At 36.5% G+C, this 20,605-nt stretch overlaps 1 protein-coding gene across 9 annotated transcripts in view; it reads left to right on the top strand.

Annotated features, from left to right (window-relative positions):
- INPP4B (inositol polyphosphate-4-phosphatase type II B) overlaps positions 1-20,605 on the top strand; it is a 613,177-nt gene that overhangs the window by 572,689 nt on the left and 19,883 nt on the right. The window lies entirely within an intron of this gene.

Raw genomic sequence — 20,605 nt, 5'->3', positions numbered from 1 at the left:
TTGTCTGTTTGGTACAAAGACTGGTTCAGAAGCACACGGGAAGCACGGGACAGGCTCCTTGTTCCCAGAAAGGCACATCACGTGATGCTCTTGAGAGGGCTGCCTCTTATCTGCCATGTCATCAGCTTCCACTTTTCTTTTAACTGCTACGTCTTTGGAGACGTCGATGCTCGCCTGTGCGTGTTCTGTGCCTGTGTGTTTTCCCCACTAACGAGGGGTGTCTGAAGTCTTCTGTTTTACCCCATTTCATGTCTCTTGGCATCCCATTGTTCAGTGGAGTTCTATCATAATTTTTTGATAGATGTATGAGGATGTCTTAGGGACCTGACATGAACATCTCAGCCATATAAAACACGTTTGGTTGATAAAAAAAAAATCTTCTTTCAAAAAGTCTCTCTTTCAAAAATAATCTCAGCACTAATGGGGGAAATTCAGAATCTGAGTCTGAAATATTCTAACATGCATAAAAAGAGTAAAAGTGTCACTGTGGATGAACAAAGGGGCTGGGAGGAGAGAGCAGGAACACATGGCACTATTACAGGCCAGAGACACCAGAGCACTAAAACGATTCAACCAACATAAATTATCTGGAAGGCAAAATTGTTACTTGTTTGTTTAAGGTGGAGGTAATGGGGGTTTTTGACAATATTTTCCAGTGTCATAGTTTTCTGGGAAGGAAGAGGATTTGCAGAGCTTTTCACTCCACCACCTGGGGACACCCCCTCACCCCACCTCCCCCCACCTCCAGACAGTGGCTTTAAAATCCACATCAGAACCACTTCTAGGGCCCGTGAATCTACATATGTTTGGACCCCACATGGTTTATAATTGAGATCCAGGGATCTAAATATTTTAAGGACTTCACAAATATTCTGAGACACAACCCTCAATTAAAAAAAAAAAAATCAGTGTTTTAAAGGAGTTTGAGTTTTATGTTTTTGAACGTACTGAAGTGTTTAATTTTATTTAACATCAGTTGCAATTTATTTTACTTTTGAATTATTCTAACCACCTTTCAGGCTATTTACTCTGGATGATTGTAGAGTTCACCAAGGTTATAATATCATAGGTTTTCCTAGGTGTTTTTTTTTTTCCTGTATCTGTATTAAAACTTTCCATTTTAATTGCCCTTATCTCTGTAAGAGTTTCAAATTATTACATATAGATGAGCACAATGTTATTGATGTAAAGAAAGAAAGCTTCATCTAGCTGCTTATTCAGAAACATCCTCACCCACATAAGCTTCACGCGAGTAGGGATTTGTGTTTTCCTTTGTTCACTGCAGGATCACCAGTATCTAGAACAATGCCTCCTGAATAGTGGATTCTCAGCTATTATTCAATGAATGAATGCATGGATGGACGGATGGATGAATGAATGCATAACGTAGGTTTCTAAAATGTTCAGGTTCTATATTTTGGGAAGTTTTATACATATGTAGGCATTTGGAATTCAATATATCACATATTACTCAATTATAAGATATTTGTAAGCCCAAAGTTCCATAAGATGAAAGTGAAAGCTTTGGAGAAGTTATGAAACAAATTCAAATTACAAATTCAAAAAGAAACAGGCCACAAAGGGCCTGCCTAAACTCACAGTCTGAATCCACCCTTTGGACAATTTTCAAAATTTTATTCTCTCTTTTCCTACATACCCAATATTTATTTGCAGCTGCACACTCCCGACAAGCACCTATAGTTACAATCTGTTTGATCTAAACTGCAAAGACCCTCTTCAGATTAGAGAGTTAGCAAGGTGTCTGGTAGTTCTGACTCTGTAAGGAGCCCTTGGTAGTTGCCTATCTTGCAAGACCAAAACAATGATTCTCAACCCTCACTGCCCAGTTGATAGCCTGGGGGCCAGGGATGTGGGGGAACGGCAGGAGTCCCACCACTGATTAGCCTCTGGGAAGGAGTCCCATAGAAAACCACTTGACTAAAAGTCTGCCTCATTTAGCCAACCACCCATCAATAATGATTTTAATGACTTTGTGGTAAGACGCTAAGCCTGATCTATATTTCCTTTCTTTGAGTTTTGGTATGTATGTGTTTTGCCAAATTCTCCCTTCATCATCTATAACAGAAATTTGCAAAGTAGCATCTCCATAATTGACAGATTGTTTTTCAAAGAAAGGGAGAATGCAGTATCAGCACTCCGTTTTCAGTTATGGAATCTCCATTGAATGCTATGAGCCATCTCTTCCCAGTACATTTGCAGAAAGCATTTTTGGTTGGGACTTTCAAACTTCTATTTGATTAATAGATGACTAGGATTGTAATTTAACATTTTAAATTTGACTGGATTATAAAATGTCATGTTTTATCAAAAAATGATTGTGTTGGGAAACTTAATTGCCACTAAAAAGTGAATTAAAATGAACATGTCACTGCACTGTTACTTCCTTTACAGGAAGTCTGAGATAATGTGTGTATACAGTGTAACATTCTGCCTAGTTATCGGTCTAGCTTTTGTTTTCCTTATGTTATATTACTCTGAAATCTGTCCTTCCATAAGGCCTTTTTAAAATTAAGATAGTTGATAGGTTATTAGTAAAATTAATCCAGGTACATTTCAGACTGCAACCTATTTACCACACAATTCCATTTTAGTAAATATTTAATTCGTGAGAGAGAGACAAAAAGGTCCACCAGCCCTATTGAGTTTTACTATCTCGTTGAATGTCACAGTCCCAACATGTTGCACCGGAAATATATATGTCAGGGGAGCATAATTTAGGAAACGTTCTGCTTTATAAATCAGTGACCCTTAACTGATATCAGTAACGGTTTTATTTTTTTTATTTCTCATGGCGTACTCTTTTGTTGGTGTCACTTTTGAATGGTGTAGTACATTCCTGTTGAAATAGAAAAACTTCTTCCTTCTTTCTTCAGTCTTGTTTCCATTTTGGCTTATTTTTCTTTGCTTTTGTTTGGTTGTCCTCGTTGGGCAAGAGTTGCTGTTATTTTGTATTATCCCCTATTTCAAATATTAAAGTGTACAATAAGCATTGTAGAATAGGTAATTGAAGCTTTCCGTAATCTCTTGACTACTTGAAAAGGCTATGTTTGCATGAAGCAGCGTAAGCGGGAACAGTTTTCCCATTATCACTAAGCATCACCTCTTTCAGTGCTATGTTCGCTACATTACTTCAGTTCTTACCTGTGACAAATAACAATAATAGGCCCAGATGGAGTCACCATCATATTAGGGTTGCTAATAATGTGAAAACCAACCCCGTTTAGGAGGTTTTTTTGCTTCAGCTGATGGTAAGGTACAAGATACTGCAAAGAATATACTTCTTTAGAAATCATATTGGAACAAGTATCTCTTAACAAGATAGCCACAGATGAACCACTGACAGAGAAGCGATCATATTAGACAAATCAAAAAATAACCTGCAAAAACTTTCAACTTCCTGAACAAAATGTACGGGCTGATTTTCGGCAATCTTCTTCCTCCATTTCTGTGTGTTATACTATTTTATTACCATCAAAGTGATGATTTGGAGGTCGATTTCTTCTCCCTAAGTTGTTTAGTATGGGATATTTGTTTTCTGGTGGTAGACTTGACACCCTGTGAGTTTGGACCGTGTCATCCAGAACACCTGCCAACTTTACACACAGCTTTCCAAATAAGTAAGTCATTTCTGTCAATTCTTGAAATTATTAACTGAGGACCTAGACATATAAGTGTATGGAATATATGTTTTTATTTAATTTGCTGAAAACAAATATAAATATAAATGAATCTAGTTAAAATAAATAGATGTAACTTCTGCCACAAATACCGGTTTCTAACATCAGGAAGACCTGGGGTTAAATCCTTATTGTAACACTTATTTTCTGTGTGGCTTTGGACAAGTTAATTAATCTCCAGGCCCCAGTTTTCTAACCTGTAAACTAGGGATAACAATACCTTTCTGTCCTGTCGGTGTTGTTCAATGAGATCCTTATTTAAAGTCTCCGTGCTGGGGGTACTAGGTACTCTGCTTAACAAATGTTACCCTTACTCTCCCATGCTGTCCCCAGCGCTCTGTCCTAAGGATTCTTCCCTACCCCATGTTTCTTATAAGTGCCTCCCCTGAAACTCCTGAAATTGAGGAGATTCCCAGGTCTTCAAGCTCTTCCAAGTCCCAGGATTAATACTTGGTTCCAAAAAGGCTTAAACTGTCTCTCCATGATGATGGCATGAAAGGTTTGGGACTATAGGAGCAGCAGAGCCTGGAATGGGGGCTTAGCTGTGGTCTGCAGACAGCAGTGCCTTAGCACTCAGGTAGAAGAATTCTGGGTGTCCAACTCTTGAATGCCCACAGACTTCATTAGCAATTCAGGATATCCAATAAATAACGAGCCAGGAACCCATTCTCAGGGACAACCTGGGCAAATATATTATTAGCAGAAATACATCGTCGTCATATTCATAGTCAAAAGTAAACATTTATTGAGTATTTACTATGGCAGAATGCCATGCTGAACAAAGGGAGAAATAAATTATAATAGTGGCAGCTAACAGTCAGTGAGTGCTTTCTGTTCACTGAAATTCCATTAAGCATTCTGTGTGAGGAACCTCTATTAATCCTCACAATGCTCGTATGAAGTAGATGAGGCCACATACCTAGGAAGTATGAATTAGTAGAGTGGTTCAGAGGAGAAAAGGAATGAATCCCTGTGGCCTGGGGTAGTCCCGGGGGGGCGGGGAGAGAGGGCATGTAAACTGAGTATTATATTCGTAAGTAGAAAGGAGTTAGGAGTTCTTGAGTAGGAATATCCACCATGTTTCCCCGAAAATAAAACCTATCCGGACAATCAGCTCTAATGCATTTTTTGGAGCAAAAATTAATATAAGACCGGTCTTATTTTACTATAAGACCGGGTCTTAAAATATAATATAATACCCATATTAATTTTTGCTCCAAAAGATGCATTAGAGCTGATTATCTGGCTAGGTCTTATTTTCAGGGAAACAGGGTAAGTAGTTATAGCTAAGAGTAGTGTTTATTAATTCATCACATTTTTTAAGTGTTTTGTGTAATAAATGGTATCATAATGTGCGTCACATTCAACAACATGTTTTTTAGCTGATAGCATGTTTTTGAGACCTCTGTGCATACATGGGGTCTAGTCCTCTCCTTTTAACTGCTGTATAGCGTTCCCTTGTATGAATAGACCACAATTTATCTAGTCCTCTATTGACTTTTAGGTTGTCTGATACTATTATAAGCAATGGTGTAAGACATCCTCACATGCATTTCCATGAATACAAGTATGAGAGTTTCTTCAAGTGGAATGGGTGGTAGGGTATTTATATTTTCAATTTTACTACCAGATTGCTCTTCTAGATGCTACCAGATTGCTCTTCGAAATAGCTGTACTAATTTATATCCCAAAAGCCAGGCACATGTGGTCTCATTTTTCCACATGCCCAAATATTTGCACTGTATGAGTTTTTACCAATACGATGGGTAAAAAGTAAGATCTTAGTTAAATTCGCATTTTCCCCATGATAAGCAATGTTGAACATCTTTCTAAACATTGATTGGCCATCTAGGTTTCCACTTCCAGTACCTCATTTTTGTGCTTTATATTTTAGGAGTTTGCCCATAATTGCAAGTTAAGAAAGGATACTGGGTTATCGTGTTTAAGTGAAATTCTAGGAAAGAGAGTTTCAGGAGTGGTAGTTTTCTAAAAATGTTTTTTATTTGTTTTATTTTTTTTTTAAATGGAAGCATGATGGATTAGGACATAAGGGTCTCGGGTTTGGGTAGAAAAATGCCAGGTTTTAACAGGAGCCTGTGACAGGGTATGAGCTTTTTAGCAGAGATTGGGCCGAAGAACCTTCACAGAGGAGGGAAAGAAACTTCCTGCTGAGACATGAACAAAAGCCTGTAGGACATTAGGGACATGATTGATGCCTTTGCACGTGGAAAGTGAGGTGTGACAGGAACTAGTCTTTGAAAGGGCTTGTTCTCGCTCATTAAAGAAGCCTGAACACCTGAAATCTATGTAATTTCACTAGCAATTGTCACCCCAATAAATTTAAAAAAAAAAAAAAGAAAGAAAAGAAAAAGAAGCCTGAGATTCAGGCAGCGTGGTCCTAGGTGATCTGCGGAGAGCAGTTATGCCGAAACCCAGGATGTTTGTTGATGCTCGTGGAAGGCTGAGACGCAAGAATCAAGGTGAACCTGAATCCCATGTTCAAAGAGAAAAGCAACACAGAATTAAACATGTGGATGTGGAACAAATATCGAGGCTTTGCTTCAAATCTTGCTGACTTTGAAAGTTTGCAGTCTGTTAAGGCATTCCTTTCCCACATAAGAAAGCTTCCCAAATCTCAGTCATTCGTTTAACCCTCTAACAAGTGTCATGTGAATAATCATTTCTTTTAGCCAGCGTGGATTTATGCACTTGATGTCCCTGTTATGTTTATCCTCATGCACATGAGAATAAATCCCAAACTATTGAAATCACTGTACTCAGCGTACCATGTTAAAACTGACGTACACTCAGCGTAACACTTTGCCTTCATCCGAGTGCTACTCTCCTCTGATAAACACTGTCAAAGCCCCTGTCTAACCTGCATTTTGTTGTAGTGCTCCAGTCTCTAGCCCAGGAGAACAAACTAGATGTCTTCACAGGCCACTCTCTACTGAAAACTGGTCCAGGAGGCAATAGTATTTATGGAAAAAGAGCCAAAATATTTCAAACTTTTCTCCTGATCGGAAGATCACAGATGACAGAAAAGTTCAAATGCCAGGGGATAATACATTTATGCCCGAAAGACAATGGTCTCAAGTCCTCTGGGCAAAAATAGATTATGCACAGGTAGACTCCATCCTTTTCCATTCACTGAGCCTATCGAAACTCATATGAGTGTCAATGAGGTCATTATAGGGGCCAAGAGTTTCATTTGTAAAGCATATCGTTTGCAATATTAGCAATGTTAGCAGTCTATTAGTAGTAACAAATCATTTCTCAAGTATCCCAACATTGTTTTGGCAGAGCCACTGCTTTTAATCCTCTAAAATCTAACACCTGAGCCAGCTCAGCAGAGAGCAGATTGGTACAGTGCAATAGTGCAATGGTTAAGAGCACGGAGTTTGTCATTAGACCACCTGGTTCTCCACTTCCCACCAGTAGGATGAAATTCTAAGAGCTTAGGTTCTTTATCTGTACAGTGGAAAGCGCATATAAGGAAATTGATATCAAAATATAATACACAGTAAATACTTGATAAAGTAACTGTCACTGTGGTCATTTCACCAGCTTTGTCATCTCATGGTTTTGTGAGGATTAAACTAAACAGTGATCATCGAAGCCCTTAACCCAGTACTTGTAAGGATCAGTAGATATTAAATGCTGCCATGGCTATCATGGATGTTATTGTGGTGGCAATTGTCATTATTATTATTATTATTATTACAATTATCGATGCTACCTTCTTTGTCATAATGGCTTCCCATTGTGTTGTTTTTGCTGCACTGTGCCTTAGTGTGATATCCTCAAACGATATTGAAGAAAGTAAAAGGAACAGCCTTTTCAGCTATTCATAACATCTATGCACTAGTCCTCAAACAGTGTTCCCTCAGCCAGCAGCATCAGCTTCCCCTAAGAACTTGCTAGAAATGTAGCAATTCTCGGGCCTCACCGCACACCTACTGGATCAGAAACTCTAGTAGGAGCTCAGCAATCAGTGCTTCAATGAGCTCTCCAGACGATCATGATGCAAATGTAATTTTGATAACTACTGGTCGAGGGTAAGGATAGTGTTGTATTTCTAACAGTTTTATTAAGATATAACTAACTTACATACATATTCCATGCCATACAATTCACCCATTGAAAGTATGCACGGCAATAGTTTTTGGTGTATTCACAGAGTTGTGCAACCATCAACACAATCTAATGTTAGAACCTGTTAGAACCCTAAAAGAAACCCCGTATCCATTAGCGGTCTCTCTGTAACCTTCATCCCTCCTATTCTGGACATTCCATATAAATAGAATCATACAATGTGAGGTCTTTTGTGAGTGACTTCTTTCACTTAGCATAGTTTCAAGGTTCATCTATGTTGTCAGACAATTTTCATTACCTTGTAAAGTTCCCTCTTTGTGAACATTCTTTGCGTTCATTTCTATGGCTTTAATATGAGGCTTGCTTTTGATTCTCCAGAAAAACTCAGGTACAGGTATGCACAGGTTGAGGGGTTGGGGTTGGGGGTGAGAGAGGTGGGTGTGATTATGTATGTGCATGTTTTAATTTTTCACTTTCCCTTTTTTAGAGACTACTAAAAAGCTTAAGGCCAATTTTGTGATCCATCTACTTCAAATGTACAGCTTTCTGTAGTGTTTCTTTTTTAATACAGTGGGCTCATTCCGAGTTCCATTTTATGGCATAACCTTTGCCTTTACTCTTTCACTCTCACTTTCCATTTTTGATATCTTACTGAATTTTATGTATCCATTTAAACTGCCTTAAATTGTTTTTAAAACAAGGCAGGATTTAAATACTTAAAAATAAAATCACATGAAGCATTCTCTCTATCCTATGCTCAGAGCCCTTCCAAAATCTGCTCTCAGCCTGTGTCGAATCAAGTTGGATAATATTGACTTATAGTTTTTTTCAAAATGCAAAAAAAAAAAAAAAAAAAATTAGTGTCTTACATATGCATTTATGTTTTCAAATGATGCCCTCTTGTCAACTCTTTGAGGAAATAATGGCATTATATGTTCGTATGCTTCAGAGTTTGCAAATCACCGTTACTGCTCTTCTTCTCTAGAAAACAGGAATACAATAGAGATCATCTTTTGTTCAGTTTCTGTTTCATAATTTAATTTTATAACATAAATTCAAAGATGGAATTTTTATAACACAGATAGTTTTATTAGATTTTGTGGTAATGATTTATTTTTCTCTTGGAAAGAGTAGAACAAAAGTGAGAAAAAAGGATATTAGAGCTGTCAAGAGATATTCTTTTTGCCAGAAAAGGAGGGGGAAAATGCCTTCCTTTTCACAAGACTGCACTGATTTTACAGCAGCTGCTCTTGAAATAGATACATTGATTGAAAACTCCTACTACCTGTAGTCACTATAAAAAAATCATTTTTTCCTATACGATGAAAATCTCTCATGCATATATGCAAGGTACATATGATTAAATAATATATGGTCATAAAGTCAAAAAGCAACGGAGGCAGCTGTGAAGACCCTCCCTGGTTTCCGTGTGAGCACATAAGAAATGTGTGGTTGACAGCCTCTGAAAAGCCTGAACTCCAGTAAGCATTTGCCACATTTAATCTTTTCTTCATCTGTGATTTAACTACATGAATGGTTTTTTTGTGCATTTTAGTAACTTTAAAGTTGTTAATACATTGTGTACTTCCTGAACAGAGAGGTACATAATTAGAAATAATTCTAAATCATGGGGCTTTATTTAGGGGTTAAGTAGATACTTTTAGAAAACAGTACGATTTGACATTTATATTGTCAGTTGCAACCGCCTCAAAACGCAATCCTTAAAGTTCTTTTATAAGTTAGAATTTATATTCCTCCTCAGTCGTGGTTTCAGACCCTAATGGAAACTGCGTTGCATTTGTGAAAAGGTAAAAGACAGTCATGTTTCTCTGCAATCTGCTTTATATAAGTTTATGATAAACGTGTGCATGTTTATTTTGCCACCTTTGCCCACATCCATTGAACAAAAGTAGGGTACGTTGACAGTCTTGGCATTGGATGCTGGGAGAAAGCGAAAATGAAAAACATTCAGTATTTTGAAAATCCTTAAGAATGTTGGGATGTTAAAATATTTGCGTTAATGAAAATGAATTTATTAAATTCATTTGTGTGTGTGTTTTAAAATTTTAAGCTGACTTTGAAAGTTAGTAATTGTTCTTGAATATTCTTATCTCCAACTAAATGTAAAAATGGTATTAGCACATTTTGCCAGTATGTTATTGAACTCCACCAAGTTCCTCCTGGAGTTTGATTAGCAGTGGAAGCAAAATTTTCACATAACTAATTTTATCACAATCAAGAAAACAAAACTAAAACAATCTTGAAAGAATCTGGATCTACGTCTGGGGAGGGTGGGAGAGAAGAAAGCAGTTTTCTAATGAATATGGGGTTTGTCAAGGTAAAGGCACGTGTCAACTTTCATCTCTAAGTCACGTGGACCCCTTGGCCAGGGTGTATGGTGAGTGTCTTCCAGGCAGGCAGGGCTTGCTCTCCCCTATAGGGGCAAAAGCTTCTGCTTGCACAGATCACGTGGGCTGGATATTTCCCCCAGCAGCTAAAAGAGAGTTGCTACAAGGAAAGTAGTCTGCAGTCCCAATCGATGTTGATTTCTAAAGAAAATGCCTGGCTATCTTATATTCTTGCCACGCACCTGCAAAAAAAGGAAAAAAAAGTAAAATAACGTATAGGAGTGTTGACGCAGTGTTCTTAGTCACATATGAAAGACAACTTTTGCATCATTGTCATCATGTGGCCTTTTATCTCCATAGGTACCAAGATAACTTAAGGTAAAATGTAATACTCGTATTTCAACTTAGCCCAAAAATGTTATTGAAGAGTCTGAGCAAATGTAGTCAACATTGTTTTTCCCATTTCTGTCAAGATACATATACCCGAGGTCTATGAATATGTTTTCCTGTTGAATCAGTGCTGGAAAGGAAGCTAGATTTCTTCTGGTCCACCGCCTCACAGTAGCTTATGTTAATGAATACCATGTTTAATAAGGCAATGTTTTAAAAATCTACATAGTGTTCTTAAAGTTATACTAGCCCTTCAGTTAGGTCTTATGGAAGGTTTTCAGCTGAACGTTCTACCCCTTGGATCTAACGTGATAGTGGGCAAGAGCAGACATGCTGGGTGCAATCGAACAGTGTCTTCCTGAGTCAGAAATGATTCTGCTGTGAGCAGATATGCTTCTCTGAGCAACAGTGAAAATTTATATGGAATTACTTACTATAGCAAGGTTAGCTCTCTGTGTTTGAGAAAATAATCTAAAGCCACTTGAGAAAATGGTATAAAGCCACATTTTTTTTTTTCAACAAAATGACTTTGGCAGCCTTGTAAGACTTCTGATCCAAGTAAAGTAACTGAAAAGGAAAAGTGGATTGCAATGAGCCTTTTTAATATTACTCTTTGCCTTGCTTTGGAGGCCAAAGTTATAGGTACTATGGAAAATTTTATGTGTATATATGATATATATAATCATATATATATGATATATATACATACACACACATATATATGTATAATTTTAATGTTTTTTTATTAGACCTAATCTGATCTTGTTTGTAAATGGTCCTTTTATTCAGATGATCCAATTATTATGACTTGTGAGAGATGTGCTTATTTTTACACTTTTGTTTCAGCCACTAAGTTTAATATTAAGTAAACAGAAGAAATCCAACATTATGTTATCTCATTAAAATGAGACAAATTGAGAAAATAATTACTAAGTTGACAGATCAACTTCCCCCAAATATGCCAGACTGATAACCTAGCTCATTATTTTTATGGGTTGGTAAGGACCACAAGCTTTTGGTACAGAATAAGATGTGTTTCTCAAGATTTGATTGTTATTCTCCTAAAAGTCAGTTTTGAAACTATTTCCATTTCTTTGCACTTGTAACTTTTCATATTAATGGTATTTTAAAACTGCAACATTTGGAGAGGACCTTAGAGATTATCTGTGACCCTGCCAACTAAGGCAGGAATTCTTTATACAACGTCGCTGACAGATTGTCAGGTAACCTTTACTTGCATGTGTCCAACAGCAGCGATCTTGTGTATCAGCCCATTCCATGACTGGACAGCTATACGTTTTATAAAAGTTCCCTTCATGTGAAGCTGAAATCTGTCACCCTGTACCTTCTAGACATTAATCCACTCATCTGTCTAGAGCAACATAGAGAAAGTCAGCATCTCTTTCCTTATGTCAACCTGCAAGTATTTGAAGATGGTTGCTGTGTTCTATTTAATTGTTTAAAACGTAAAAGTAAATACAACTGTCGCCCTTCCTAAAAGCTATTTCTGCTTCCTCTCAAGGAATTCTTCATTTTCAATGCCCTTTATAAAGAATTGCAAGCAAAATTGGACATGACGATCTAAATGTAATACGAAAACACAAAGTAAAATATAGGACAAAGGTCTGTGTGTCTCTCCCACCCTTCTTTCCTCCCGCTTCCTTCTTCCCTTCCATTATATAATGCTTACTAGGCACCAGCTACTTTTCTAAGCACTTTACAAATATTATCTCCCCTACACTTTATTTTAACCCTAAAAATTAGGTCTTACAATGAGGAAACAGCCACAGAAGGTTTAAATGCCTTGCTCAAGGCCTTACAGCTAGGAAATGGTGTGAGGCCATCTTACTACTCCAAGTCCATGCTTCTAAGAGCCTAGGCTGCCGCTCTTGATCTATATTTATTTCTTTGTTCTTGGATCCATACATGGTATGACCTTTATGAAAGAACTTTGTTTTACTGCATAATAAATTGAAACATGTGGTCCTTTGTCATATATACTGCTATCTAACAAGGTTTCCCCTGAGCTATACTGGGATAATTGATATTTTGCAATGAAATATAAATGTATATATTTTTATTCTTGTCAACCTTATCGCTGACATAAGTATGGGTGACCTAAATAAATATGGTGGCCACATTATATATTTTCTGTGCTTTTAAGAAATGGGATGAGTTTTATAATAGAATGAACTTCTACGTAATGATATCACATTGACAGGTAATTTAAGGGATCTTGCACCAAACATTTTTATAGAGACGTAAGTAAATGAATATTTAAAGATAAATTTTATGGGTCAAGTTCTTTGAGCATGATGAAATACATTGAAACATCATGGGAGGTGCAAAACCAAAATTTAGTCATGTGTACATAGCATATAGCTACACTGGAACCAATTTGTGGTTGATTCTTAGGCTAGACTGGACCACAAAGTCTACCAAGTTTGAAAATTTGTGAAACAGACAATTTGGATTGGTTCAAGTTCACTTCGGTTCCCCCCTGAACAGTGCAATGATGTCAAAGAGAACAGGATATCAGTGAGGAGTTACAGTTACCTTAGACCTGATTTTTCCTCATGAAGACCCACACTAAGTACCAAGGTGGGAAAGTGAGGTGGGAAGTCAGACCCCTGAGCTAATTCTATTTTATACCATTGGTGGGGAGCCATGGCTCGTATAACCCTTGGAGCCATGTCTGCTTCAAGGGTCTACATCCCATCACAAAAGGTAGTTTGCAGCATGATGATGACCTACTTCTGTGTTCTGTTTCATAGGGTCTGCAGAGGCTGACCTGGGTTGATCACAGCCCTATTAATTGTTTCTACTAAAAGCACTTTGTTTTATTCTGGATCATTATTACATTATGGCAGAAACCATTTACCGTAAGGAATACATGGCTCTGAATACTCTCTTATGTCAAAGCAGTAAGCAATTTTTGAGTGCATACTATTTACGAAGAATCATGCTTCGTATGGAAGATACATACATGACTGTGATGTGTCCCTTGTCCCCACAAAGCTCAAAACCTATTGGGAGAGAATCACATACAAATAAATAATGATGGATTAGGTTTTTATGAATTATGTATAAACTGCTTTTAGAAACATAGGTAAGGGAACAACTAATTTTCCAGGGGTGGTAGGGTGAGTGTGGGGAACTGTCAGGGCTACAGAGAGAAGGTGACCTTTAATTTGGTATTATTATGTGACAGGTAAATTAAGAAAAGACATATTCCACTCACAAGAGGCTTTGATGCTTCTTATTTAAAAAAAAAAAAATCTGTTGATTACTCTAGAAATTTCAGCATCTTTTGTTAGAGGTCTAAGATTGGGACATATTGGCAATAAATATTAAAAGTAGATTATTTTATCAAGTTATTATTTCTGAGGAAGCCGTGACCTTAAGAAAGTTACTTTTATAAGTGTCCAGGTTTAGAAGCCCTTATCCTTCCACAAATATTGGTTTCCTAGGTGATTGCTAACCTACCTGCAATTTCCCCCTTTTTCACTGGCTTCATCAGGGTGAGGCAGGTAAGAGAGTATATTTGGGCTAGATATCTGTGATACAAACAAAAACCTAATCTCTCCCATTAGTTTCAATTTTAATTGACCTCCTCTCAATACTTGTAAGCACCATTACCCCTCAACCCATTGCACCTCCATTCTTCATTCCAAGAATAAGGGAAAGCTGTATTAGAGCCAGACATCTTGCAACAGGTCATCATAAAGTGATTTTGTCCAAGAACCCTCCCCATTTGTTTTAATACTGGATTAAAACTTTTCAGTTATATTAAAAATGTTACTTCTGCAAATAGAATTTCAATGTACGTGTTTTCCTTTGGTTTTTAAAAAATCTCAAACCCTCTTGTTTTTTAGTATCTTATTCATAATTATTAGGTGAGAATGGTATATAAATTCTATCCACAATGCTTTAAACGTAATCCTGAACTGGAGAGTATCTAACATCTTGTACTATTGTATGCTCGTGAAATGGAGAACAGATTGGACCTAAAATTGTTTTCTCAAAGATGAGCTAAGAAAAAGGAAAAAGAAGCACTATCTGAGAAGTAATAGCCCAGTGATAAGAGTGATGCTTATTTTTAAAACCATTTGTGAAAATGAGGGATTGTTTTTATTTGAGTGAATCCGAGAAATCAGAATTAGTCCTCATTTTCTATCCTTTTGGATAGTATGAACTAATTAAAATATAAAATCAGTATACAAATAACTATTAACTCTAAATCTCCATATTGTGCTAATGAGTTTCTGGTATTTATTAAGGCTAAGGCATACTCAATTGTAATCAAATACATTTATTTCATAACTAGCATGAACATGGCCGAAATGCAGTATACTTGTTAGCGAGAGCAATGCCTGGCTCTCTAGGGGGCCTTGACTCAAGTGGTATTTTTATATACTGTTCTTTAGTATAAGGCACGTTAGGTAGGTAAAGTATGTTCCTTATCCTAAAATAGCTCCAGTCTGGTAGGAGAAGCAAGACATACACAAATAAAGAAAATGCAGGGCTTCATGTGGTGAATGCCATCTGGCTGGATCCAGAAAGTACTGTAAGTGCACCCAGGAGAGTAAGAGTCTCTGATACTCACTTTGCCCGGAGCACTTGAGTTGAGGAATAGTGGACTGACAATATATATATGTATTTTATTTGTATTATATCTTTGGGAATAATGGACTCTAGAAATGTTCAATAAGAAGCAAAGAGAGCACTGCACAAAGACAGAGCAAATTTGCAGAAAGTTTTAGGGAATAAGAAAGCAAAGTTTGATATCATTTTAAGCATCGGTAGCTCAAGAAAAAAGAATGTTACCCATTCTGGATTTTATGCCTCCATCTTTTGCCTGTGGGTAGGTACGAATGTCCATAATCTTTATGTCCAGGCAGATTTCTTTCTGGAGTCTTTGTCCCTGTTCTTAATTTCAAGTTCAATACTGGGAGTGTATGTGTCAAAATGTCCATAACACACGGAGTAGCTACTGAGACTCCCTTTTTTAATCTTAAGTGGAAATAGATCAATGCAGCTACTTGGTTGAACGTAGCTTTGCTTTAGTTCTCACCTTCAATCACTAACCAACCCTGAAAAGGAAGAATTGTATTAGTGGAAGCCAATGAAGAATTTAATTATAGAATTAAGTTTCTGTAACTTCGGCATGAAATAAACAGATAAAAATAATGCAGATAGAAAAAGCTTATGACAGATTTTTTTTAATGTTCTCATATTAAAATGGAATATTTTTATCATTATAAACGTTCCTATGAAATGTGCTACATTTTCTAATTGTAGGTTTGTTATGTGATGATGTATTCATAGGTTCCCGTCAGTAATTAATGATTTCCATGGTGCCTGTCAGTTTGGAATATGGGTACCCTGACATCACAGAGTATAATAAAATGTGAGAGAAAAAATTGCCTCCTTAGCATTTTGCATCTCAGTCATTTGTGTGGTTGACAAGTAAGCGATGAGAAAATTCTCCTATCAGAGCTTTCAAGGTTCCCAAGTAACCAGGACAAGACCAAAGGTGTACTTGAGTTGCAAAATTCAGCACAGAATTGACATGTCTCCTTAATTTCCTCTTGTCAACTAGTGTTGTTGAGATTTCCAGAGGAGACTAGCAGACAGTAGACTTCCAATTTAATCAGTATCCTATTATAACCATGAGCATAAAATATTAATGTTACCAACCCTTTGCAGATTTAGATTTGCCAATTTAGCACTTGAGGCTTTTCATTACCTTGTAAAATATCTGTGTGTCTTTAGGCTAAGTGGCTTCCAGTCATCTTTGAAACTTTGTTAACCACCAAAACATCCAATAGCAGCTTCTTTCTGGGGCCTGGAGCTTAGGTTGTCCTGGGAATTAAAAGTCCTTCTAGCTGGCTTTCTTCATCTTCCTATCAGTTCCTTAGTGAAATTAGGTTTTTACAGATACCACATCATCTTGTTCTATTTATATAGTCTCGGTTCCATAAACCATTGTATCTAATTTACTAATCAAAGGTTTCCTTGAAAATTTAATATTTTGGAAAAGAGAGACACCATTTAACATTTTATCTTCTGTAGCTTGATTTTTTTTAATCAAATTTACTTACAGTAGCAATGTTTATAGTTTAAATCTCTCCCATTTAAAAGAAAGCATTTCCTTCTCATAAACTATTCATGTTCTAATTGTTATTCCTTTTGTTAAAGGAGTCATATTACCTTCCATAGAATAAAACTTTCTGTAAAAAAGAGACATTTTGTAGAAAATGAAATAAGATTTTTACAATGTTGAACAAATGCTATTTACAAAAATTTTGATTTAAAATGACGATTTTATGATCACAAATCCTAATGACGCAGGATATGATGCGTATACCAAAGTCTCTTGAGGGACACAAACACCAGTGCAATTCCCTGTTTGTACTATTTTTAAGAATTTAATGTCCATCATCTCTCTCATCTATCCTTAATGCATATGTGAGAATCAGAATAAGGATAGAAAATAACTTTGCAACTTGACAAAGACCTGCTACATTTTATGAATTTTGGTTCGATGGCTGTATATATCATGGCCTCTTCTGTAGGAAAGATCCAGAGTCCATCTGTACCTCAGGATCATGTGTATCACTATAAATGAAAAGAAGGCATGCCGAGTTAGAATCTCTTTAAGCGCTTCTTAGAAATCAGTGATTGTTAGTATTAACAGTGGTCTATTTAACCATCAAACCAACTTTAATTCACTATGTTATTGAAAAGGGATGCATAATAACACCATGGTTCCTGTGACTTTGGAATTATAAATACACAGAATAAGTTCACAAAAACTATCTATTGAATTAATGAGGCAAAGACAAGAATCTAGAAGATTCAAACTAGTGAATGGGGTCTTAACACACACACACACACACACGTACGTATTGGTCACTCTTACGTCATAAAATGCCTTAGTGGCCAATCTTCAGCTAATGATTATAGTTTAAATTAGCTAATTTTAAAGCATCTGTACCAGCTCAGTAGAACAGATTATTCTGAATAAGGTACCACAGTTATAGAGACCTTCATCTATTCCCTTTTACAGACAGTACATACTAAAGATTGTGTCCCGTATGTATATTATCTCCATCTCCTAAATTCTTGATGCCCAACCATGTCATTATCTGTCTGAGGATCTATTTAAGGATGTTTGAGGAATCCTTTGTGACTCTCCAGCTCCTATAATCACAGCACTAGTTTCGGTAATAGATCGGAAAATATTAAAATAAACGTTAAAGATCCATAATCTAAGCAATCTAAGCGATCACCCATGATTAAGTCAGTTCTCAATTAAAAAAAAGAAAAAGATTCTCTGGACTCTCTGTGGAATTATCTGATTTTTAGATTAGTGTGAGTAGGGATGTATGTTGTAAACTATTTCAAACTGTGTTTTCAGCCCCAGAGTCAATCACTCTCCCTATCACAATAGGGATAACAAAACCCATTTCATCTCAATTTAAGTTTAATTCCCAGCTGGAACTTGAAATGAGGCTGTAATGAACTTGAACTTGCAGGAGTGATTATCTCATACATACATGCATATAAAAGTGTTCAGGTGCAGTAGTGGGGTTTCCAGATGCTACTCTGAAATCATTCAGTTCCACAGACACAGATGAAAAACGGAATATTATGGCTTAGCATATTATTACCTTGCACAGGGAAGTCAGCCAGATTTTAATGTATTTTACCTTATGCATAGCAGAGGATGACAGAACAGCATATAGGACAATCAGAGAATTTTTTTTACATGACCTGTAGAACAACATTTCTATAAGACATTTCTCAATTCATAAAATGTCAGCAGCACTATTTAAAGGAATATAGGAAGGCAAAAGTTGATAATGTATGATAATATATAACTAAACATATTAAGTGATATATTGAGTAGACTTATAAAATATTGCTAAGAAAAAGAGCAGTTCTCCCAGTAGCCAAATAACTCCCTAAACCATTTAGGCTTTTAGGAAGACACGTTCATTCTTTGGGCTATCCTAGGCATCATTAGTATTTTATTACTAAAGTACTAAATTATATTCCATGGACATGAATGAATGATTGTGCCTACTTATTCATTTTATGGGCTAAAATTCAAGTAGGGATAAGTTAAGCCTCCAGAGGATCAGAAAATGGTGACTGGAGTCTATGCCACAGGTAAAAATCAACACAAGAAAGACCTAAATTTAGGTACTTTTTTTTAATTAAAGTTTATTGGGGTGACAATGGTTAGTAAAGTTGCGTAGGTTTCAGGTGTACAATTCTGCAATGCATTATCTATATATCACATTGTGTGTTCACCACCCAGAGTCAGTTCTCCTTCCATCACCACATATAGGATCCAGTTTACCCTCTCAGGGCATTGACCACTCCCTTTCCCCCTTACCCTCTGGTAACTATTCAAATATTGTCTGTGTCTGTGAGTTTTTCTTTGTTTATTTGTTTATCTTGTTCCTTTGTTGGTTTCAGTTTTATATCCCACATATCAGTGAAATCATATGGTTCTCAACTTTTTCTGTCGGACTTATTTTGTTCAGCATGCTAATCTCAAGATCCATCCATGTTGTCACGGATGACACTATGTCATCTTTTCTTATGAGAGAATAGTATTCCATTGTGTATATATACCACATCTTCTTTATCCGATCATCTATCAACGGACACTTTGGTTGTTTCCATGTCTTGGCCACCATAAATAAAGCTGCAATGAACATTGGAGCACATATATCTTTAAGGATAAATGTTTTCAGAATTTTTGGATATATACCCAGGAGAGGGATTGCCGGGTCATATAGTAATTCTATTCTTAATTTTTTTGAGGAAACTCCACACTGCCTTCCATAGCACCTGCACCAGTCTGCATTCCCACCAACAGTGTATGAGGGTTCCTTTTTCTCCACAGCCTCTCCAACACTTGTTATTATTTATCTTGTTGATGATAGCCATTCTAACAGGTGTGAGGTGATATCTCATTGTGGTTTTTATTTGCATTCCTCTGATGATTAGTGATGTTGAGCATCATTTCATATTTCTCTTGGCCATCTGTGTGTCCTCTCTGGAAAAATGTCCTCTCTGCCCATTTTTTAATCAGATTGTTTGTTTTTTTGTTGTTGAGTTTTATGAGTTCCTTATATATTTTGGATATTAGTCCTTTACTGGAGGCGTTGTTTGCAAAAATCTTCTTCCAACTGAAGAAGTTGCAACCAACTGAATTTACGTTCTTAACATTCTTGCTCTCTGGTAGAGAGATTGGCAATTACTCACTGTCCTCCAACAGTTTTCTAGGTCTAAATTTTTTCTTCCATGATTTCTTGGAAAATAATTGAAGGATTCAGGTAAATTCTGAATTAAATACTCAAGTATATCTAAAGTATGTTTTGAGAAGCTGGGCCATGACTACAGGTACAATTTTAATTTTTCTTAATGTAAAGATATGGTAGCCTGCCATGGGGACAAAGAATACGAGACAGGACCTTACAAAATACCAGCACTGGCACCAATATCACTAGTGTCTAGCCACATAGAGATTTCCTTTCTGTTAATCACATAGAATGTCAACATCCACATGTCTGCCTTGGATTAAGCTATACCATTTCTCACCAGATTCCCTCAGAATATCTCAGTGCATATTATACGACATAAAGTATTGATATTAATATTAAAGTGAATAAAACAGAACTGTACATTTCAACAAATAATTATAAAGTGAATACCTGAGAAATGATCACCCAAGTCCAAGAAATCACACGTTGCCAACTCCTAAAAGCGCCCAACACATTTATATATTAAAGTCTTAGGAAAAATTCCACAATAAAGAAACTGGACTTTTGTTAACTCAGCACTATAGATCCATCAATACTCATGGAACACAACATGGGAAATTGTGTCTTAGAAAGCTAGGTAATTTAAGCACTGTAAATTTTGGCCAATGGATAAAATAAAGGTATTGTATTCAAAAGAAGTGTTCTATATATTTTTTACTAGAATTTTTCAGAGAATTAATGTTATTTTATGAATATGTGCCTGCTTATCGAGGAGTAGAGGGAAGAAAAA

Source organism: Rhinolophus ferrumequinum, chromosome 18, assembly GCF_004115265.2.
Source record: "Rhinolophus ferrumequinum isolate MPI-CBG mRhiFer1 chromosome 18, mRhiFer1_v1.p, whole genome shotgun sequence".
NCBI classification, from domain to species: domain Eukaryota; kingdom Metazoa; phylum Chordata; class Mammalia; order Chiroptera; family Rhinolophidae; genus Rhinolophus; species Rhinolophus ferrumequinum.
Note: the sequence above shows the minus strand (reverse complement) of the source record. Positions and strands in the feature narration are given on the sequence as shown.